The sequence below is a fragment of the Cyrtonyx montezumae genome, unplaced genomic scaffold (assembly GCF_038088225.1).
Source record: "Cyrtonyx montezumae isolate F1298 unplaced genomic scaffold, pur_monq_1.0 scaffold_17, whole genome shotgun sequence".
In the NCBI taxonomy this organism is placed as follows: Eukaryota; Metazoa; Chordata; class Aves; order Galliformes; family Odontophoridae; genus Cyrtonyx; species Cyrtonyx montezumae.
In genome coordinates, this window is record NW_027071903.1 from 17,768,150 (window position 1) to 17,778,458 (window position 10,309).

A 10,309-nucleotide genomic window follows, 5' to 3' on the forward strand; every position below is an offset into this window, starting at 1 on the left:
CTTCGCTAAGGTGTGGTCCTGACCGGCGCCTGTGGCAGCCCTGGGTGTGCTGAGGAAGCCGGGCTGGGCTCCACAGAGCGGTTGGGCCCTGAGGGTTTGGGGTTGCGTGTGAGGGCTGAGGTGCCCCGGGGGTACACTTCCCAAGTTCTCTTTTCCCTTATGAGGGCTTTCATTTGCCCTGGCTTGCTTCCCACTTGTTACTGTCAGGGCAGAACCATGAAAAACATTTTTTTTCTGACAATAGGCTTTCCAGTCTGGTAGAACCTGGAATCTCTACCTGTAGATTCGGGTAATAGAAACCTGTGACATCATAGGTTGTCCCCTTATAACTCAAAAGTTGGAGAAACAAGGGTCTGGAGTATTGCACAATGGAGCCATCACTGTGCCTAATCCTGTAACTAAAACTAAAATGCAAAAACGTGAAGGTACTGAAGTTCAGGTTTACCGAGAATGCTGTATTCAGGTATGGGCCCCCAACAACAAGCATATGGAGCTGCTGGAGTGAGCTGACAGGTGAGCCATGAGGATACTCATTGGGCTGAAGCACCTTTCCTGTGAAGGCAAGCTGAGAGAGTTGGGGTTGTTCAGTCTAGAGAAGGTTCCAAGCAGAGCTTAGTCTTCAGTACCTAAAGGAACCTCCAGGAGAGCTGGGGACCAACTCCTTTTTACCAAGGAGTGCAGTGACAGGACAAGGCATAATGACTTTAAACAAACAGAGTAGATGCAGATGAAATATAAAGAAGAAGGCAGTGAGGTTGGGGCACAGGCTGTCAGAGGAGCTGAATTCCCCTTCCCTGGAGGTCTTAAGGGCAGGCTGGGTGGGGCTTGGGCAGCCTGATCTAGTGGGACCCTCTACATGTGACAGGTGGTTGGAACTACATAGTCTTTAAGGTCCCTTCCTAAGACATTTCTGTGACTTTATGATCTGAGTCCAGAACTACTGACCAGAATCTCTACCTAGCTTGCAAGAGCATGGTCTAATTTTAATTGGGTTTTTTTTGTTTGTTTGTTTTGTTTTTGTTTTTGTTTCGTGTATCTCAGACAGGGGCAGAAATCTTTTTATCATCTCCCACTGGAGTTACCCAGAGCCCAGTCATGGAGGTAGCCTTAGAAGGAATAATCTTACTTCAGAGCTCAAGTATGGTGAAGTTTACATAAGTTTACATAGCAGAATTAGAAGACTTACTCAAATTGTGAACGTGTCAAGTTAAATCCAACTTTAGTTTACCATCTTCCTAAAGCCTGCACTGTCCATTTTCTAACTGAAGTTATTCTACTTCCTACATGTGTTTTTTGTACTTCTGTGACATAAGCATTAACATCAAGAAATACTTTCTTGCTGTGAGGGTGACCTAGCACTGATGAAGGTTATCCAGAGAGGTTGTGGAGTCTCCTCTTTGGAGATACTCAGAAATCACCTGGACCTGATTCTGGGAAAGCGTCTCTGGATGGCCCTGTTTGAGCAGGGCTTGGATCTCCAGATGGTCTGACCTGCTAACCTCTGGTTCTGCTTTCCTTATTGGCAAGCAAGGGAGTCCCTGATTTATTTGCCAGTATAATTCCTCTGTTTTATTATGATCAGTTGTTGCCTAACTTATTGAAGGTTAGAACCTCTTCTGTGAACTGAGGATTGGGCAGGAATCAGTTCCTGAGAAGGAGAAAATTAAACGTGGACTTTCATGTCTTAGTGCTTATGTCACAAAGCTGCTGTAGAACAAAAGGCATTACACTTCTAGGAAAGCAATGGCTTCCATAACTTTTTTGACTTTATGGCTTCTTCCAGATTTAGTGCTTCGAAGTTGAATTCTGGGTTGTTGTCAGGCAAATAAATACTGAGCTGTTAAAGCTCTGTCAAGACTGAGGTGTTTTTGGGTAGATGTCTAAGTAAAATTTTTATATGGGTAAAATCTTAAGATAGAAAGCAAAGGCGCTGCTGACGTTTAGGTGCTCCCAAAGTTAGTGCACCAGAGGGGACTTGCAACTCTGAATTTTGATGCCTAAATTATATTAAAAATTCAACTGTATCCTCTCAGGTGGAGCCCAGAGCACCATCTCCACATTCACTGGGAATAATAACAGTAATATACATCAAGATTCAGAAAAACAAACAAGGTGCTACAGACAAAACAGAACAAAACAAAAAAGCAAAGACAGATTTTTCCATTAGAAGCTGAAGTTTTATTACAGGATAACAGTACATAAAGCACATCTAAAATCGATGTGTTCAATGCACTTAATAAAGGTAATGTAATATTAAAGGTACAGTTTCTAAGTACAATATAACAACATTCATATTAGAATGAAAATTGGAGTATTTAAAAGACAACATTAAATCTCTTATTTTTACAGTCATATTTACAAAATGAATCAAAATACTTTTTTTATTGGGACTGAGTAAAATAACAAACTTGAATATAAGCAGGCTATCGTAAGAGTGAGTTGGAAAGGTCCATGAAAGTGAAAAGTTAAGTGATTGGGTAAAGATCATTAGCAAAGGTTTAGTACAATACCACTTTAGTATTCCTCTTGATGGCTTACGTTTTATGGTGGCTAGAAAAGGAATTTGTACATACTGTACACATAACAGACAGCATACATTTACATGTACAGTATAATTTCATTAAAGTTGTGTGTATTTACAGGAATCTGAGCATATCACTCAACGAGGTTTTTGAAGTTTATGTGCTTAATCCTCAAACTGACATATATTTGAAATCAGTATTCTGGTTTTGTTACGTCGAACATTTAGTCAACAGGGAAAATATGTTAACCAAACGGTTTTGCATAAATATATCAAACTATTAAAATTAAAACAACAGGAAGAACTCGTTCCTAGCATTACATATAAGTTAGTACATACAAATTGAAGTGCGACTCCTTTCCTTTTTTAAAATATCAAAAGGTGACTTAAATCAACAAGGGAAAATAAAATTGTCATGGCTTATATTTAAATAAGATTGTAGCTTCAAGAGGTTTTTATAATTATCCTGATAGTGTTTGCAATTAAACATTCCACTTATGAAAATATACCCACGGTGCAGTAAAGTTTGTATTTCATTTTTAGGACAACGGTATGTTTGCTGTTTAAAAAAAATTATTTATATATATATATTCCTTGAATCGAGGGTATAAAAGCAGTGCATGGAAGCCAAGAACCATGGCTTTAAAATTCACTACCTCCTATTATCAAAAAGTGCAGTAAACAGAAACAATTGTCTTTAATAAATTGTTCAAAAATCTTTGCTAAAGATCTTATAAATTCAGTAATATTACAGAAAAATTCTAATAAATATTTAAAAGGTTAATTACCTCCTTAGTTAGATATTTGATATCCATCAGTTTTTTAAGAATTAACATGAAAACAGTATCTAGAATGAAAGGAACAGGGGACAGGAATAATTTTAAGGGTACATGACTATGTAAATTAAGATATACATGAAAAATAAAAACAAAACCCCCAGACCTGACAAAATGTTGCAAATTCCACTTCTTAGTTAAGTTCAGTTGCTAATGGCTGACCTCAGATATGTATGCATGATTTATAAAGCATACCCAAGGACTGAATTTAGCCATCAATCTGTCATGGAAGATTTACAGAATATTCCTATTTACAGTAACTGGAGTTAATTGTGTAGGCATGGCCGAGTGACATCCACAGTTTGAGTGTGTGCAGATCCTTTTTAAAGTGAAGAGGGAGGAAGGCACCCAATAGAGCAACACTGATAAATATCAGATGCCACAACAAGATAGTGCTCTCCGAACAGGCCAGATAACTACCTCCCTTTCAGACAGACAGCACGTTGTAAATACATTACTCTTGTAGATTTGATGCTTGTTTTGTTTGTTTGTTTGTTTTCTGATACAACACAGGCAGACTGCTTTAGTAACCGAAAAGATTACAAACTGGACAGAACATTTTTATTAATGTTAATAATGTAGAAAAAAAATTCTACATTTGATATCAAGTATCTGTACCGGTGAAGTAATTTTCTCCTTATTAAATATACTATAGAATAATTTATATAATGACACTATGCATTTAAAGAGAGAACCATGTCCCAAATCTTGTACGCTGATACAGGTACTTGTTGGGCATATGTAGGTGTATATATATATATATACACAAATATATATATATTTATATATAGTTATACTCAGTGAAATTAACAAGACCCAAAGGTGGTATTGTCTAGGAATAAAAGGGGTTTTTGTTTGCTTTTGTTCACAAAAGTAACTTATCTAGCACCACACATCAGAAAAACACAAAAATAGCACACTCTAGTTCTAAACAGCTATGTCTAAAATAGATTATATAGTAAAACAGATATTATACAGCATAATGTGGTATTTGATAAACAGATAAATATTTGCACTGTGTAGGCTGTTTATAGTATATCTATACAGAATGAAAGCAAAAAGTTAACTGTATAGAGGTGAGCAGAACAACATTAAGTATTATGACTCCAAAGCAGAGACGAAGTTAGAGTTGAAAGAATAGAGCAAGATAAAATGTTTACAGGCCATTACAAGTCCTTAAATTAGTAGTAAAATAAGGAATCAGTTGCTCAAGTTTAAGAAAGCAGTAAACAAGAGATTGCATTTACATGCAGATGTCTAAAACTTGTATTTCTTTTAAATCTATGCACAAAAAGTCATCTGTTTTTATTGCTTGACATTCAGTTATGGCTAGAGTATTTTTTAACCTTTTTTGTACTTTGGAAACAAGAATATTGTTAAAGGTGCCATAAAAATGGACAACATTGAAAACAGTTTGCAAATAAACCACCTAACACTGCAGTTCTTTATACATTTTAAAAAGCCTTGTCTGGGGTTTGTCATATGTTAAATATATTTAAACTGGGAAAATACATTGTAGCTTGAAGCCTCCCATTGGCCCAAACGTCCAATACAAAAACACATCTCCAGAAAAGGAGCAGGCAAGACAGTACAGTTACATATATAGAAGCAGCCAGTTAATGTCCTAATATTTCAAATATTCACCACTGTTCTGTAACTTGTTTCTAAATCAATGTAGAAATGAGGAACATTTTGGATTTAGAAAAGTGTACAGTACGTATGCCTTTTTGTGAAATAAAATTCACTGTATTGCTTATGAATTCTATGCATTAGATATGATAGCATTACAGATTGCAAATTCCTGTAAAGTTTATGCATTTACATTAAGACTGTGGGGTAATTTAGGGTAGTGTTTCTCAAACTGAAAGTCACAACCACTTGAAAGTTGCTAAGTGTTCAGATTGTTATCAAAACGCTGTGTGTCAGGCAAACACAGCTCAGTTCTGTGCCAATGGTGGCAGCCCCGTGCACCTCAGCAGGCAAGCACGCTGACTGGGAAGCTTGCGCTGCTCACTGCGTGCGGCTCAGCTCCCGGCAAGGAGGAGCAGGAAGAGCTGGCAGTTGGCTGTTGCAGTCGCCACAGCGTTTCTACTACTCAATCCCAGCAGCAGCTCAGTTGCTTCGTTAGAGAAGACAGCCGGCAATTGCAGCTGGTTCTCACCGCCTTGTCCAGAACAACGGCGTACCTTAGCTCCAACACACAGAGCCCTACAAAAAAATATAGCCCCGAGGGACTGTGCTTTCAGAAAGCTTGAGAAACACTGACTTACAGGAAAACAAGTGTACAAAGGACATATCAACACTGAAAACATGCAGGTGTGAACAAAAAGGTGTGGTGTCACGTGTCAAGTTGAATAACTTGATTGTAAAGTTCAGCTTGAAGAAGTAATGAGATTATGAAGGAAGACAAAAAAGAGAATATTGTGGCAGAACAAAATTTACAGATATTGATCTGAAGCCTTTATCATGTTTTATTTCTTATTTGGATAGCCTACTTATTGCTATAAAGTTATTGCTATATTCTACCGATGATAAAGGCAAAAACAAAAACCAACCCGAAAGAGGACAAACAGCAACAGTACGTATGAGATAGGTAGAATACAGCTTTTATTTTGATGTTAAAGTTCTACTTAGTACCTGAATAAAGTTCCAAAAATAGACAGTATATTAACCTATGTGTTAGATACTCTTCCCCTCAAGTTCAGTGACTTAGCATTGTTTAGTGAGCTACTAACACAGTACTAGGATTAAAGCACATACTGCAACAATTTCTTTAACAAATACTCATTTTCGACTTTCTTTTTTTTTTTGGTTGTATTTGGTATCCTTATACATTTGCCCTCATTTCCACCAAATGATTTACTGACAGGAATATTTAAGCAAAAAGAAAATAGCAAGTTAAAATTCAAATATATTCATGGAATGCAACTTTTTGAAGTAATATTAGTATTAATAATGAAGATCTATTTTGAGTAGTTACTACTTATCTCCAGCTAAGGAAAATAAATAAAGATGCTTCCACTTTGCAACCTAAATCAGCTAGCACAGGTAGAATTTCAGATGCTAAATAATAAGAGCAAACTGCTTCTTATTTTGGGACACTGGATATTAAGCGCTGTTTCTGACATTTGTACTACTAAATTTATCTAGTTGGGGATTTCAAGAATTTGCAGGAAAAAATGGTATGTTGTTAACACGGCTTGTACTGGCAACCTGTTTGTTCATCAGACACAAACTTGGGAATGCCTGTGTCAATCCTCAGAGCCCAAAAGAAGATACTGTCATGTTTGGATCACCCCACTACAAAGTTATGTGTAGATTGCACATATTATATTTCATTGATCAGCAAGTATGTGAAGGACAGTTTCTATTGGGAATCAGCAGTAGCAGGGATTTTCTTGTAGTGATGATGCCAGGACACCAACTAATCAAGAGTCAGAGTTGCTAAGCAACATCTGCCTTAGAAGGCCAATCCAAGCTAAGCCAGAGTGTCAGCTTGGGAAATATTAAGAAAGGTTTCCCTACTTATTAGCAAAATAAACAACTGGAAGCCACAAATCCAGTGGAAAAAAATCCAAAAACTCAACCGAAGATACTGGAGAACTAACAATTTTTGCAGGGAAAAACCCATGTTTGATGGAGAATTTCACTCTCTTCCTGATCTAACAGAAGTCTTGAAATCTTGCTCATTTTGTACACAGTTGTTATTTTCCTTCCCTACTTGCGTTTTCAAGAGATTGTGAAGTCACAGAACAACACTAATTGTGACAGGCTCCCAGGATCACACAATTTGGCACTTAGAGACTTACTAGCTGTCACTGATTTTTCCAACTGTTGTGACCTTTAAATTGCTGCAATTGATGTATGAGATACGAAAATGACTTCAGCCTTTTCGTTTCTTTCCAGTCATTATTTTTGCTTTACCAGGAAGCATAAGCAACAGTGAGAGACAAGGTCTGAACAGTTGTCCGCATAGTTTATGTGACATTATTGCCAAAATCTAATAATTGTCTTTTCATTCATATTGTACTATCATAAACTTTTGTTTCATTTGACACTCATTTAAATATCGAAAACCAATTTTCTACTGCAAAACACTGGAATTAATTTGGAAAAAGACTCCAATGTTATAAAAACACCAGAAGTTATTTAAATTAAAGTTCAGTTGTGACCAGTTGCGGCATTAGTTTCTTTTCTGAAGAACAATCACAAAACCTTGGCATCATTAGGGGTATTTTTGTTTTTAACAAAATAAAGACCAATGAGCAGATATGCTGCAAGACTGCATCATAGAATGAGGCACACATTGAGTGTTCACTTAAAAAAGAAATCTGTCCAGTTTTCCTGTGCCTGTGGGAGAGGGGGAAGGGAAAGGAAGAAATACTCGCTTTTTTTTCTTTTTTTTTTTTTAATAATTTGTCCCACCAGTAGTACTGGCCACCCTGTTGAAGAGTTTTACAAGATCCCTGAGCACATTAGTTTCTGACTCTTAACCCCAGCTCCAAAACGACAGGGCTTCTGTTGTTGATAACGAGATGGATTGTCATTCACAGTTAAGTCAATCATAAGGTGCTTATATATTTACCCTTTTTTTCACCAATCAGCACAAAGAACTGTCAGAAAATAACTTTTATTTTTCTTTTTAAATAATAAAAGGGCACAAAATTATTAAACAATCAAAGTTTTGTGACAGTGGTTTAGGATTATTATCTGGCTGCCCCTCAACAACAGACAAGTGATTCAATCGACATTCCTTAGCAAAAAAAAAAAAAAGGCAAAAAAAAATCCTGTACAAATATGTATTTTTCCCTGAGGGATCAAGGTTACACCCGCAAGTGCTCTATGTACATATTGCACTGTAGAGGAATGAAGAACATGTGCAAAAAAAGCAACAATGATTGAAGCTTACTAATCAAACCTTTTAATCATGACTGCTATGTCATCTTGCATTTTGGAATGTCGGAACACAGCTATTCCTTAAATCTACAATGTAAAAAATGAAAACAAAATAAAGAAAAAGAAACACACACCTCTACTATGGCACATTCAATGAAATAAAAAGTTTTCCAAAGACAAATAGACAAATTCCATCAAGAAAATAATACAAAGTTCGTTCATTTGTTTTTGTTTTTTTTTTTTTAGAAAAATTACATTACTTTCTTTCATTGTTTCACATTACAAAATCTTTTTTTTTTTTAATGTTTACACAAATCACATTTTATTGCAGGAATATTTCAAGTGCCATCAAATATTTATAGAAGGGTTAAAAAAATAGAAGTCTCTCTAAAGTGGTCCAGACAAGGCTTTGTATAGAATAAATCTTTTTTCCACCTTCTATTTTTGATTTAAGTATTCTGAATACATTTTCTTTTTTTTCCATTGACACTTACCAGCCTAGAAGCAGCCACTCACACGCACCCACACGTATATTCATGTGCACACACAACGGTACTCTCTCACACACACAGGTGCACATACACACACAGATATCTTGGTATCCATACTAAGATAGATAAGCTTTAATAAAGAGCAACCAAACTTAAGAACAGCCTCCCTTTTCTCCTAATCCCATTTAAGAGTCAAACAATGTTAGATGCTGAAGTATATTAGGGTAGTTCAAATGACAGTATACTGTGGTACCTCTTTTCTAGAAAGCCCAGGAACATCCCTGCGGATACATGAAATCCCAATGAGGATCTCTTTGCAGACTTTAGCATACAAGCACTCAGAAGCATTATACTACTTCGTCTTCAGCTATACTCACATTTTTATTTGTAGTCAGCTGGACAGATCATGAAAATACTAGGGTGAATATCCACTTACTCGCAGTATGTTTTTTGTAATCTGAATATTCTGTTGATTGTCTGACACCAGGCCGTAGTCACAGAGGTTCTGCAGAGTGCATTTTCACTGCTGCACCAGGTTCTTCCATGGCAGCCATTCTGACCAGCCACTCTGAGGCAATTCTACATCCCCTTTGCCTCACAGGCAACTGCAGTCTTTTCAGTATGTCTGCCATGCTGTATCCCCTATTTCCCCTCTCTATGCCAAGCAAAACAAAACAAAGTACTCTCTTGCCAAGCGGCTGCTAGCTGTGTTTAGGAAGGCAGACTTACCGGGGTATGTACACACAGCCTGATTTTAAAAGGTGCTAGGAGTATACAGGAGCTCCCCTTAGACAAAAACGACAGCACGCAGGTGCTGCTCGGCCTGGGATGGAAGATCATGTCACAAGCCAATCCTGGATATAACAGGCTTTCAACTAAGGCCCCACATAGATCCTTTCTACAATTACGTATTTTATTATTAAATACTCCAAAATTCTGCATTGTCAATGACTTATGGGTGTAAATACTCGGAATTAGATACCAAACAAAACCACTGGTATCTACAGGCCTGCTAAAGTACTAATATTAATCAGGAATAGATAAGTAAAGGATGTGACTAAAAATTAAACCCGAGTATTTTGCCTGGTAGTCTACTTATTGTCAGAAGTAGGAGCTGTATCTTACTCTCTAAAAAAGTAGGAATCTTACCTCATTACTCATTAGTTGACACTGAAATTAAGTTTAGTTGATCTTTAAAGGACTAGCACCTAAGGCTGGTCATATTCAGAAAACATCTGTTTGTTAAAAAGGTTGCTTTCAAAGTAGGAACACATATTGGAATCAAAGTACCGTATCATTGCAGCTACTCCAATAAAGTAAACAATGATTCTAGGAAAAGTTTATCAGAGAGAACGCAGCGTGTGCTGGGCTGTGAGCTGCCTCCCTGGAGCGGGCAGGACGGAGCAGCACGAGGCTGGCTCTCCAGGCTCTTTCCAAAAGCCCACTCATGCCTCCACCCAAGTACTCACAGAGATGCAGGTGTTCCTGTGCCAATCTCCAGGGCCACACTGCTTTGGGGGGTACAGATGCCGTGCTCACCTCCTCAATTTCAAACACATGAAAAA